The 14,608-nt window shown below is 36.2% G+C and overlaps 1 non-coding gene across 1 annotated transcript; it reads left to right on the forward strand.

Annotated features, from left to right (window-relative positions):
- Positions 1 to 13,145: 13,145 nt before the first annotated feature.
- Positions 13,146 to 13,217, forward strand: TRNAF-GAA (transfer RNA phenylalanine (anticodon GAA)). The gene has a single exon. It is a non-coding gene; the product is annotated as a tRNA-Phe (tRNA).
- The last annotated feature ends 1,391 nt before the right edge of the window (positions 13,218 to 14,608 follow it).

Below are 14,608 nucleotides of genomic sequence, written 5' to 3' on the forward strand. Positions count from 1 at the left end.
AAAAAAAAAAACAGAGAAGGTAAGAAACTGAAGATTCAGCTCAAAATATTTTTCCATGCTTTATTACAGAGAATGATCATTCTCTCCCAAAGTCCCTTAATACTTAATTTATATCATTTACTGTTACTTTTAATGAAAAAACATGGCTACTGGATATTTGTATATGCATTTTGTCTCCCCATTTGTGATTGATATACATTTTATACACTTTATAGCATAAAAAGAGTACTTAAGTTGTATATTTAATGATTATTTAAACAGTACATAATTAAGTAAGATCCCAACTATTTCATGAAATTACATTGACCTCTCTAATTTCTATTTGTTACCTGAACTATAATGTTGATTGTCTATATGCATCTCCCTTCTAAAATACTTCCATTTTTTAGTTTGAAGTCTTGAAGAAGTGTGTGTATCTATATTTTTTTATTGTCCTAGAGGTCCAGATCCTCAAGGCACTGAGTGTTCTATACAAAAACAAAAATAAATAAATTCCCTGTTCTCTGCATCCTCATGTTGCCTCTCCAAAACCAATGACACCAACAGAAACAACCAAGTCAGCCAAATTCAACCGAATCAAATCATATGATGTGCAAATGAAGTTGAACTAAATAAAACATAACAAGCCTCATAGCCCTAAGTTCCTCTGTTTACATTTATAAACTCTTTATTTAGTCCTTATTTCCATATCTCTGAATATATGAACTCTTGAATACCAAATTGAAAATTTTCTTTGGGAATGATTTCCCATGTTTTTAGAAACAACCTAAAATGTTGATCCAGAGCAATTCATAAAACACTACTTTGGAAGGTTACTTAGGGACTTGGTGACTACCCTGATAAAATCTTCTAGAGACTCTAAACATCTATGTCAAACATCCTTAGCAATTTAACAGTAGAGAAAAGTTCTGCGGGGGCTGTTTCCAGAGCAAAACTTCGGAGACATTTTTAGAATGCTAGGCAAATAACCCCAGTCCCTGGTGGGGTTGCTTTAAAAAAAAAAAAAGAAATAAAAAAGGTGGAATCGATGGATTAGGTAAAAGTTGAAACTGAACATTTAGGGCATCTCAACTAGCACCAAATCAATTATATCACTTTTTCTATCCTTCACCTGAAAGCCATCTGGGGCTGCCATGCAGCCTCAGCCTCTAAGCACCATCCAGAACGAATTGTCCAGATTGTCAAGAACACATACTTTACATGACTTGTACAACACTTATATGAAGCAGGCAACTTATACAACAATGGGTAAAATTATATGGTGTTCAGGAAGTCCGTAAGTATGAATAGCTCCAGGATAATGTAAATGTTTATAAAGCACAGTCAGCAGTTAGAGATTTCACACTTTCTTCTACCAAACACCTAATTTATTTTTTTTTCTTGGAAAAATTTTGTATTACATTTTCAATTCAGGATAATATCCGGGTCTTTTCAGATTTCAATAATCTCATGTCTTTGGTTATTTCTCTTTCACCATCACAAGTCTTTAGGAATGCAAAATTACTAGAGAGTTCTTTTCTCCATTAGAGAAGATCTATGGAGGATTATGGAAAGGATTCTCAATGATTTTAGCTTATGGAAATGGTGTTTTGGGTCATTAGTAATTAGAGTTACTGTAGGTCATTTTTTCTTTGTTTTTAAATTATTTTAAAATCTTTAGGTCACACTGCATACAGCTTGTAAGATCTTAGTTTCCCAACTAGAGATTGAACCTGGGCTCTCAGCAGTGAAAGCACAGCATCCAGACCACTGGAACGAGGCGGTCGAATTGCAAATTACTGTCATGTATTTGAGTACTCTCAGAGTTTCATTCATTTGACTAGTTACTATAAATGAGCTCACTAAACATTACGAATATAGTTCCTGGTCTCATACAGTTAATTAGCTAACTTGACAGGATAGAGGAATAAATATCCATGCATTCTAATTTTAAGGAAAATCCTCTGAAATGGAAATGATATAATATCATTCTAGGAAAATAAAATAGGGCTTTAACTTCAGATTGTCCCCCTATCTTACATTGTTCAAATTTGAATTCAAATGTTTGTGCTCCTTCATAAGATGTCTATAGTCATCTAAGGATATTCATTGAATCTTTACAATGTTAATTCTGTGCCATTCTTTGTTTTCTAGCATATTATTCCTCTACCCAATTATTTTTCAAAATTCACTGCATTTTTCAGACTTAAATATTTTCCTGACTCATTCTAAACCCTTCAAGGGAGTGAAGAGAGGGCTATCCTGTGTGTCAAGGTAATGTCTCCAAGGGGCCTGAGTTATGTATTAAGACAGTTTTACGTTGTTCATATCTTGGGTGCAACCTTCAGAACTGAATTATTGCTTTTGACAAGGAAGACAATTGCAAAAATGTGTCTTTGACGTAGCTACTCATACACACTTGACGTATGACTTGAGGTCATATGGACAGTCTTTTTAAAGGACGTTTGTCCGTCATTGTACTCTATGGAGGATAAGGCTTGGAAGTTACAGTAGATGACTTCCAAATGTCATTGCAATTCTGACACACCCTGAACTTATGATTGTTATTATGTGGGTGAGCAAACTTAAGGGATAAAGAACAGACAACTAAAGCCATAACAACACAAAGTCTGAAGAAGAGCCAGCAATGATTTCTCTCACATTTGGCGTTAGATGATGATTTATTTACCCCCTTTAGTTTATTGTCATTTATTAACTCATAGAAAATGCCATAAACAGCTGTTTATCTTTTCCTTTTGGGTCGTTTCCTTCAGAAATTGTAGAGAAGAGTTAGTATGAAATTAGAGTCCTCTATTCTATGAAAAATCATATACTCCATGATTATGTTCCAAACTTGGATTGACAAACATGTAATCATAGACTTCGGAGAGATGCTGCTTTAAGAGCCAGCTCTCTTCTTTGTTCTTCTCACTACAAATACATGCTTTTAATTTTAAGTTCGTTTGGAATCTTTTTATTTTTATGAAGTGTTTTTCTACTTCCATTAAAATAATCAATGACCTCTCTTTTTTCTTTTTTTAAAGTGAAATAACATTATTACCTAGGGATCATTAAATCATTAAAAAGAAGGGAAGTGAACTTAGTAATTCCTTCCTTTAAAATATTTGGTTATCTGCAAGTGATGGAACAGTAATATAAGATGTTTAAAAGCAAGAATAAAATATCAGCAATATTAACCTTCATCTAGAACTGGGTGGTAGATGGAACACTTGGCACCCTTCAAAAGTCCTGTAGCCCTTTTTAACCATTCAGTGTTTGGGCTCCTTGGCCAGGCTGAGAAACATACAGCCCTGCTACTGAAGATTGGAAAAAGAGCTTGAGGTCAGAGGTCGACACAGTGAGGGAGTTTGCTCTTTAAGAGGTTATCTGTGGATCTGCAAAGCCAAAGTGTAATTGGGTTTTGTGATGTGATTTTAGTGTGTAATTGTATATGAGCTTAGATAGTTTCAAAGACAAGCTTGGAAGATTTTTCTAGCTTGTTTGTGAAAGCAATTTTAGGGATTGTGTGCAATCTTGGACGGTTCAGAATGATCAAAAATAGCCATCAGACATAATACAGCAAGCACTTGATTCACTCATTATAATTTCAGCACAGTGATCTTACTGTAACATGTTTTTTCTTTTTAGTACATTGCATTGGCTATGAATAAAGATATTTACTTTTCATGGCTGTAATCAGTATAGCCAATTTTATGTACAAGTATAACTCTCAGTGTTTCAGAGTTTGAATTTACTTGAGGATTACTGAATCATTATAAGGAAAGAAAAAAGTTAGAGCATTGCAATTGAATGTGTAGGATTCTTTTTGCCTCCAAATATGTTAGGTTTCTGATTCTTGAGTATCCTAAACAATGGGAAATAAACATTTCCTTATTGTTTTAGTTGTTTAGGGTTGCCTTGATTAAGCTGTCACTGCTGTCAGTTATGTTCTTATAAGCCTGGTTGGATCTATTTCATGTTAGGAAAAAGCTCAGATAAATCCAGGAAAGCTTAATGTTTATCCAATGTGAAAATAATTACTCAAAAGTGTTATTCTTAATCCAGATAATTAGAGTGAGGAAGGAAAGATCAGTGTCATTGTGAATTATGCCCCGGCAATTGACTCTTGGTCCTTGTAAGTTTCAGGTGAAGATGTGAATGGATAAAGGTTAGATTAAACATAATCCAAAGTAGCTGCAACCTTAATCTGTTATGATACAAGGATGATCACTTAAAAAGAGCTGGATTGTGGGATTGTTTCTGGTTGGATAAGATGCCGCTCGACTGGGACTAGTCTTAAAACACGCTTAGCACCATGTCACTGTAGCTGTAAGCACTTGTGCACGACTGCAGCCTGCCACAACTAACAGCCGCTCCTGGGCTCGTGCTCCACGTCCGAGGATAATACTTTCACAATATCTGGGCTTCACATTAACATGCCTTCCAGTGGTCTGCATGGAAAAAATATTTCCTGTGACCTTTGTGGCATCTCTTCTTGGTTGTAATAAGCATGGATTTGGAATCTGCTGAAACGCTGGTATAAAGTATGCAGCCACTTATTAACATAAAAATCAAAGGGCATATTTGTAATTGAGCTTGTTTTCGTGCTGTTTCACTGGAGAAACTCTATTTTAAATGTGATTCTTTAAGGTAATTCACACTGTTCATAGAACTAGTTTTTTATCAAGAATTTTGAAAATGAAGTTAAGCTTTTCTAAATATTCCTGTGGAGCAAAAAAAAAAAGAATTTTTTTTTGAAATATGGGTAATAAGATCCAAAAAGGCTTTTAAGACATGATGCAAAATCCAGCCATTTTTTTAATTGAAAGGAAAAAATATTTGTAGTTTCATCTATTTCTCCCAGTAAACCTCAGAAATTTAATATACTTAATTTCTTAACAGCTAAATTGGTTTGATTACAGAAAATAGAATAAAAATATTTTTGCAATTATCATGTGAAAATTTATTGCCTAAATTGAAATGCATCTCTATTTTATGACAAATTTTAGTGTTTGAGTGAACATTTAATAACTCATAATGGTTGCTTATTTCTCTCCTGTGTAAAAGTATAAGGTACCACATTTATTGTTGTTAAATAGTTAAGAAAATAACACAATGTAAAAAGATAATAAGGTGATTTTTTTAAAACTTTTTTTAGCTCACTTGGAGTACTCAAAGTGCCAAAAGATTAGCTTGTGTATTTTTATTAAATATGTTTTAATAAAAATCACTCTAATATATCAATATATTTTTTAACCTTCATTGAAATCTAAATTTACTCCATCTGATGCCTGTACTTTGTTATATATATAAATATCCTGTCAATGTACCTAATATCCTATAAATGAACCAGATATGTTTTTTGGTTACTTTAATGACTTCAATATATATCCAAAGATCATAAGCATTTGTTGGGTATTCACCACTCACATTTACTCACTTGCTCCATGTTTTTACAAACCATTTAATGTCATTAATTAATGCAACTATTGTTTTATCAGCAGCCTGAGAAGTGCCAAACAGTGGTCTTTGGGCTTGACCATGGCATTGAATAAAAACTCCCTGTCTTCCTGAAGGTTAGATTTTTGTGAGCTGAGACATAAAATAAGATTAAAAAGTAAATGTACGATGTATAAGAGTGGCAAGTGCAATGAAGAAAAATGGGTGATTAGATTAGGAATGGGGCATGATGAATCACAGTTTAAGATGAAAAGGTGAGAGATAACCTCACAAAGAAGGGGGCATTTCCGCAAAGACTGAAGGGTAAGAAGAAAGGGTCACATAGTGCTTTTGGAGAAATGTATACTAGCTTCCTGATAACTACTCTTTCTTAGTAAACAGAATAAATAACCAGGTGGGTTTTCATCAGGTATTCAAATCACAGTTTTCATTTTAGAATTTATTGATGAGTTTGGCCAGAGTACTAGATTCTTCTCTATATTAAAAATATATATCAAAATTGAACAACCTTCAATAAATTGTAGTTCTAAAATATTTATAATTTTTTATAGTTATATAAAATTATATAATTCACTTCATTTCACTTCATGGCAAATAGATGGGAAAACAATGGAAACAGTGAGAGACTTTATTTTTTGGGCTCCAAAATCACTGCAGATGGTGACTGCAGCCTTGAAATTAAAAGGTGCTTGCTCCTTGGAAGAAAAGCTATGACCAACCTAGACAGCATATTAAAATGCAGAGACATTACTTTGCCAACAAAGGTCCATCTAGTCAAAGCTATAGTTTTTCCAGTAGTTATGTATGGATGTGAGAGTTTTACCATTAAGAAAGCTGAGTGGCAAAGAACTGATGCTTTTGGACTATGGTGTTGGTGAAGACTCTTGAGAGTCCCTTGGACAGCAAGGAGATCCAACCAGTCCATCTTCAAGGAAATTAATCCTGAATTCTCATTGGAAGGACTGATGCTGAGGCTGAAACACCAATACTTTGGCCACCTGATGTGAAGAACTGACTTATTGGAAAAGACCCTGATGCTGGGCAAGATTGAAGGCAAGAGGAGAAGGGGATGACAGGATGAGATGGTTGGATGGCATGACCGATTCAATGGACATGAGTTTGAACAAGCTCCAGGAGTTGGTGATGGACAGGGAAGCCTGGAGTGAGTGCTGTAATCCATGGGGTCACAAAGAGTTGGACATGATTGAGCGACTGAACTGAACTGATGCTTGATTTTGGAAGAACACAAAGCAGTCGTTTTCTTTGAGATAATGATGGAAAATATATAGTTCTCCATCTTTAAGAAAATGTGTGTGTACTCTTGTATGGAAGAAGAAGAGTAAGAAAGTAAAAGTTAAAAAAAAAAAAAAAAGACGTCCCTGGTCCTCTGGTACTCTATCAGTTAGGACGCCATGCTTCCAGTGCAGGGAATGCAGCCTGGATCTCTGGTCAGAGAACTAAGATCCCGCATGCCACATGGGGCTACCAAAAAGAAAAAAAGAAAAAGAAAAGAAAGAAAGAAGAATGTCTCTTGGTGCTTATTTAATTGCCTGTGGGTGCCATAGGCCTCGGGAATTAGGTTGTCATTGTGCTCTACCACCTATAGACATGTCTACAACCAGCCTAACCTGGTGAGTAGCTGACATAGTAGGCCTGATGGCCAGTGTACTCGGACATCTTGCCCTCCTGACATATTGTCACCAGAACTCATTTTTTCCTTCAATTTTTAAAATACTATTTCATTCTAAATATCCCAAGATGTTTAAAATTTTTGTCTCTCACATATATTTCAGTATAAATGAATTTGCTAAGGAAGAAAAGAGGATGAACATGCATTCACTAGGTTCCCAGACAAGGAAAGGAAGATAAGGGACACAGCTGAGAGAAGAAAACTTATGGAAAGGAGAGGTTGGAGTTACTAAAGACAACAATTACCTACTTCATAGCTCTGGAACAACAGCTTCTTGGGCAAGCCCTAGGTAATTGTCTATTAGGAGTGTCTCATAGAAAAGAGAGACTAAGGCACACTACAGAAGGTAAAGTCAGATGAGAATGTGGATGTTCAGAAAGAAGTGACAGCTTTTGCTTGGGTTTGTGTGCATAGTATCAGCAGAGCTTAAAGGACTCCCAGTTTAGTGCACTCTAATGTTAATAGAAAACGACTTCTAGACTGATACAAGCAATCAAACTTATGACTAGACAGTGTTCAAATGGTCAGCAAGTTTCTATTTTCTCATAAGAGAAAAAAAAGGTATAATGAATAGTTAGGTCCATAATAAAACAGAACCATGATAGTTCTGGGGGTTTCCCAGGTGGTGCTAGTGGTAAAGAATCCGCCTTTCAGTGCAGGAGACATGGGACACAACTTCAATTACTGGGTCGGGAAGATTCCCTGGAGGAGGGCATGGCAACCCATCCAGTATTCTTGCCTGGAGAGTCCCATGGACAGAGGAACCTGGTGGGCTACAATCCAAGGGGTCACACAGAGTTGGATACTACTGAAGTGACTTAGCACAGTACAGCACATGATAGTTCTGAGTCTCAAATTCTGAGGTCTCTGTACAGTAATCCTCCTTGAGTCCAAGTTGCTATAAGCCTTGAATCCTATTGGACAGTCTATGGTATTCTGTTCATCTAAGATTTGACTCTTTGGCTGAAGGACTTAAGGCATTTTGAGAGAAAGGAAATTGCATAGAGATAATGATTCCTGGGAAGACTTCAAAGTAGGGTCAGCTGGGGAGTCCAGATGTGGTTCTTTGAAGGTGGGAGTACCTGGGCAAATAGTCTGGGCATTATGATCACCAGCAACAGCTCTCACGACTGTGAAAGAAAGATGGAATAACTGGTGAGGATGAGATCACATGGGCAGGATGACATCAACCCTATTATATTTTGGTTAGCAAATGTCTGTAGGGCAGAGACAGCCCTTGGCTATTATGGTTGGCATCACAGTCTTCCTTATCATTTCTTGGGAGAGAGTGAAGGAGTTATCAGTTCATTGGAGTAGAATTAATATGCAGTATTGAGCTTTCTTTAGGAAAAGATTTATCTTCTTTTCCTCTTTTTAAACATTTTTAGTTTATATTGGAGTAGAGTTGATTAACACTATTGTGTTAGTTTCAGGTGTGCAGCAAAGTAGTTCAGTTACTCATATACATGTATATATTCTTTTTTCAACTTTTTTTCCCATTTGGGTTATTATAGATTATGTAGCTAAGTTCCCTGTGCTATACAGTAGGTCCCTGTTGGTTATTTATTTTAAATACAGCAGTGTGTATCTGTCAATTCTAAACTTCCAGTCTTTCTATCCCTGGTCTCCAACAGTCCCCCTGGTAACCATAAGTCCATTCTCTAAGACTCTGAATCTGTTTCTATTTTGTAATTAGTTTTGTTTGTATCTTACATTTTAGATTCCATGTATAAGAGATGTAATAGGATATTTATTTTCTCTGTCTGACTTACTTTACTTATTATGATAATCTGCAAATCCATCCATGTTGTTGCAAATGACATTATTTCATTATTTTTACAAGCTGAGTAATATTCCATGTGATTTTTAATGACTCATTTTAAAATAATTATTTGTCCTTATGAAAAAATTAAATCCTCCCTCTCATGCAAAAAGAGAGAAGATTGAACTTTATTATGATAGGAAATAGACATTTAGATACAACAGTCACCAGTTTTCAACATGAGTGCAGAATATTTGCCTTGATACAAGTGTTGTAACTTAGCAGTACATTTTACAGAGACCAGGAAGAGCCATGACATGATTGCCTCAACTGATTTAATATGTAAAAGAAATAGAAATTATTAGTATATTAGGAATAGAAAGTAAAGCAACTTAATGAATATAAAATATTACCTATTATATTTTGTCAATTCTAAGGTTTATCTTCACAATTGTTTATATCTCAGGTATGATTAAATAAATCATTTCAAAGTGATCCTCTATGCCCATTATCTTAAACCAAATAATGAAGGACAAATGTGGTCATTATTATTATTAATGATTTAACTTTTTCTGAAAAACCTTTAAAAGAAAACAACATAAAAGCAATTATAAAGTTATACTATCAGGAAGAATAAAAATCCATCATTATTAGCAGATTATATGATTGTTATATGATTGTATTTCTAGAAAACTAAAGAGGGTTGCTGCTGCTGCTGCTGCTGCTGCTGCTAAGTCGCTTCAGTCGTGTCCGACTCTGTGCGACCCCATAGACGGCAGCCCACCAGGCTCCCCCGTCCCTGGGATTCTCCAGGCAAGAACAGTTGAGTGGGTTGCCATTTCCTTCTGCAGTGCATGAAAGTGAAAAGTGAAAGTGAAGTTGCTTAGTCGTGTCCGACTCTTCGAGACCCCTTGGACTGTAGCCCACCAGGCTCCTCCGTCCATGGTATTTTCCAGGCAAGAGTACTGGAGTGGGGTGACATTGCCTTCTCCGACTAAAGAGGGTTAGATGATAAATTATTAGAAATAATAAGGTCATTCATTAAGTGGCAGGATATAAAAAAGATGTGTAGAGTTAATTACCAATTAGGGCTTTATTAAACAGATTTTTAAGGAGAAGGCAATGGCACCCCACTCCAGTACTCTTGCCTGGAAAATCCCATGGATGGAGGAGCCTGGTAGGCTGCAGTCCATGGGGTCGCAAAGAGTCAGACATGACTGAGCGACTTCACTTTCACTTTTCACTTTCATGCATTGGAGAAGGAAATGGCAACCCATTCCAGGTATTCTTGCCTGGAGAATCGTAGGGACTAGGGAGCCTGGTGGGCTGCCATCTATGGGGTCGCACAGAGTCGGACACGACTGAAGTAGCAGTAGCATACAGCTTTTAAGCAAAGAAATGATGCTCTTATTGAAAATTAGTTTTGACCATAGTTTAAAAAATTATTTACGTCACAAACACACTAAGCATAATAAAAGGCCACTTGGAAAACCATTAGCTATATATATATATATATTCCTTGCCGGGTGGCTCAGCTAGTAAAGAAACCACCTGCCAATGAAGGAGATGCAAGAGATACGGGTTCAAACCCTGGGTCGAGAAGATCCCCTGGAGAAGGGCATGGCAACCCACTCCAGTATCTTGCCTGGGAAATCCCATGGACAGAGGAGCCTGGCGGGCTATAGCCCAAGGTGTCACAAACAGTCAGACACAACTGAGCACAAACATGCATGCACACAGAAACACATGTACGTGTGTGTATACATATATTTGTGTGTATACATATGTGTGCGTGGATATGTACACAATCACACACACGCACACACATATGACAGGAAATGAAGTAGAATTCTAAAATACAAAGAACTCAAAAATAAAGGGAAAAGCCCCCACAATAAAATGGCAAAAATAGAGATAAAACACAAAAACACATTACTAATTTTTGAAAAAGAGAAAGCTCCATCTCATTCATGTTAAAATAATTATAAAATGACACTTCTTTTTGTGTTAGTTATCTGGTGCTTTTCAATCAACTGCTCCAAAACTTAGTGGCTTAAATAACACGCATTTTCTGTGGGTGAGGAATCTAGGCGTAGTTTGGTTCCTCTAGCTCAGACTCTCTTACACAGTTGCAATGCAGTTATTATCTGAACTGGAGTCATCTCTAGTTCTCTAGTTCAACCAGAAGATCTTAATTCCACTCATGTGACTGTTGGCCGACCTCTGGCTCTCCCTGGCTGTTGGCCAGAGGTATCGGTTCCTTGCCATGTGCATTTTTTCATGGGGCTACTCGCAACTGGCAGCTTTCCACAGGGGAGGGGGAGAAGGGCAGGGAGGAAGTCTAAGATGGAAGCGACCATCTTTATTAAACCTAATTCTGGAAGTGGCATCCTGTTGCTTCTACAACATCCTATTGAATAGAAGTAAATCAGGAATCCAGCCCAACTCAAGGGGAGAGGATCACGCAGCAGTGGAAATAGCTAAGGGAAAGGACCATTGGGACCATCTTAGAATTTATGTGTTCACAGCTCCCATTAAACTGCAAGATTTAAAATGAACAACAATTAAAAGAAATCCACTGGCAAAATTTTGTGTTAAAAATGTGAAATATAGGCTGGGAAGAGTATACATATTGGTATAAACTTCCTGGAGAATATTCTGTCTAATGTGTAATAAAATGTTTATACTCTTGGATCCATAATTACATTTCCAGAAATTATCATAAAGATAAAAGAAGAGACACACACAAAAATTTATGTGAAGGAATGTTCATTAGCACCTTATTTATAATAACAAAAGGTAGTACTCTAACTTCTACAAATAAAGGAAAGATGAAATGATTTACAGTTAAATCTGAATAATTGACTATTTTAGTCATTTTGTGATGTTTCCAAAATATAATTCACACCATTAGTAAGAGACTATGACAAAAAATTGCAAACTATTGTGTATTATGATTTTAATTACATTTAAATTTTTATAAATAATCTGTATATACATGAATACATATATATGTTTAGAGACAGAAAAAGACAGAAACAGAGATATAAATAAAATTATTACCAGCGTGTATTTGAGTAAAATTAAAGGACTTGTGTGTTAAACCTTTAAAAATGTAGCTTGAATTGTAAAAATGTCTCTGTGTACAAGATGAACTTTCCCAATATTTTCTTTTGCTCCTTCATTTTCTCTTGCCAATGCAAAGTAGAGGGTTATGATTTAATGTAAAGACATGATTAGCTATGCTGGCTATAGTATGGCCTGTCATTCTAATTGGTGGTGTGCCACATGATGGACAAGACCCAAACTATGGCATACCACAGAACTGAGAACTCTTTCCATACCTCGAGGCCCAGTATTAGTCTTGGCTAAAATACTCTGTGATGATAACAAATTCTATGCTATAAAAGTAATTTCATGTTGGCATACATTTAACATTATTTGATGCTTTTTGGCTAAAGTTACTGAGTTTTAGTTACGCTTCTAACATGAATCTAGTATCAATCTCATATAAATCTGCAAGAAGTCAAATTTCACCACCATCAGTTAACATTTTTCAAATCACCCTAATGTGCTTGAAATTAGAGTAGGTAGGCATTTTTAACAGATCAATCAGGAAAATGCTTTACTTTCATGGCTTTAGATATCCACTTAGAGATTTCACATATAATTGAGTCCAGCCCTTGACCTCATCCTGTGAAAATTATTTCTTTAACATCTGCCTCTTTTGTTAGACTGTGAGAAACATGCGGGCAAGGACATTATCGGCCTTTCTCATCTTTTCTATTCCTGGTACCTTAGCACAGTACTTCTCAGGAGCTTCTCAGCAACACAACAGTTCTTTATTAATTGAAGGAATGAATGAAGCTCTGGGCATTTGAGTCTGTTTATGGTAACATGTCTGAGACCTTTCACCTTGTTTCTGCCCTGTTTCTATTATCCCTGAGACAGGGAAATTTACAATCCATAATGATTGTCTATTAGATTTGACAGCATTCCTTGCTCCAAGTTTTTTGTTCCACCCTTGATGTAAAGTATTGAGAAAGGAAGATAACTGTCTAAATAACAAACTAAAGTGCATCTAATTCTGGTAGGAAATTTGGTTTTATTCAATCAAGTAACACAAAATAACTGGTATATCTGCCCTTTTATTTAGTTAAATGTGTTGGGTTTTGCCCATTCTATCTCTAGGTACCTCAGTTTCCCATGGAGTTCAAGTCTAATTTGTGTGTGTATGTGTATGTGTTTCAGTATTCCCTGGTGGCTCAGATGGTAAAGCATCTGCCTGAAATGCAGGAGACCCAGGTTCAATTCCTGGGTCGGGAAGATTCCCTGGAGAAGGAAATGGCAACCCACTCGAGCACTCTTGCCTGGAAAATCCCATGGATGGAGGAGCCTGATAGGCAACAGTCCATGGGGTCGCAAAGAGTCGGACACGACTGAGCGACTTCACTTTTTTCACTTCACTAAAGACCTCTACATATGTCCATGCCCCAATTCCTGGAACTTATTATGTCACCATATATAGCAAAAACAACTTTGCAGATGTGATTAAAGGTAAAGACTTTGAGATAAAGAAATTTCCTGGATATCTGGTAGACCCAATGTAATTACACAGGTTCTTAAAAGTGGAGAACCATTTCCCAGCTATGGATAGAGATGTGACAATGGAAGATGGATCAGAGGGATGTAGTACTGCTGTCTTTGAAGATGGAGGAGAGATGCTATGAGTCAATGAATGTAGGAGACCCCTGGAAGTTGGAAAGGCCAAGGAAACATATTCTTTTGTAAACCTCCAGAAGGATCACAGCCCTGCCAGTACCTGGATTTTGACCCTGAGAGATCCCTGTTGGACTTCTGACCTATTGACCTATAAGGTAATAAATTGTGCTGTCACTAAGTTTGCAATTTTTTATAATAACAGTAGACAATAAATGCAGTAATATGTTGATTAAATTCATGTGAATCAATTTGTTTAGTTCTAAAATAGTTGTTTTAATAAAACATTTATTCAAAAAATATGTCTTAGATCAGCTTACTGTTTGACGAAATGAACATTGATTTATTTATTTTTAAAGTTTTTTTTTTTTAATGTGGACCATTTTTAAAGTCTTTATTGAATTTGTTATACTATTGCTTCTGTTGTTTATGTTCTGGTTTCTTGGTCAAGAGGCATGTGGGATCTTACCTCCCTGACTGGAGATCAAACCCATACCTCCTGCGTTGGAAGGCAAAGTCTTAACCACTGGACCACCAGAGAAGCCCCTAGGTAAATTTAAATACATATAGATTTTACAAATTGACTCTGTTGCTTAAAAGAAAACATAACCATTTGGGCAGATGGAATTTTAAACAGATACTCTCTCCTTCTTGCTACTTCTGGGCAGATTTTATGGGAATCATTTTAAGCAGTTAAGCTAGGAATATATATTGCTGTGGACATGTCTTCCTTCTTGGAGGAGATGGAGAATAGCAGGAGTGTGGGAGTTGGAAGGCGATTTGATGTTTGTGGTCAGGTAGGTGAAATATTTTGTGGTCTTGTTGATTTTATATATGACTCTTTTAGTCATAGTCTCCTAGCAATGTGACAACAGTACCCTTTATCTTGAGTTTTCTAGTGTTTGACTTGTTAATATCAACATGGAAATAGAAAGATGAAAACAAGAAACTCAAAGGTTAAACAAATTATACAAGATCGTGGTTAAAACTGAGTTAGA

This window comes from Bos grunniens, chromosome 6, assembly GCF_055505025.1.
Source record: "Bos grunniens cultivar Pamir isolate PY7600 chromosome 6, Bosgru_T2T1.0, whole genome shotgun sequence".
Lineage (NCBI taxonomy): Eukaryota > Metazoa > Chordata > Mammalia > Artiodactyla > Bovidae > Bos > Bos grunniens.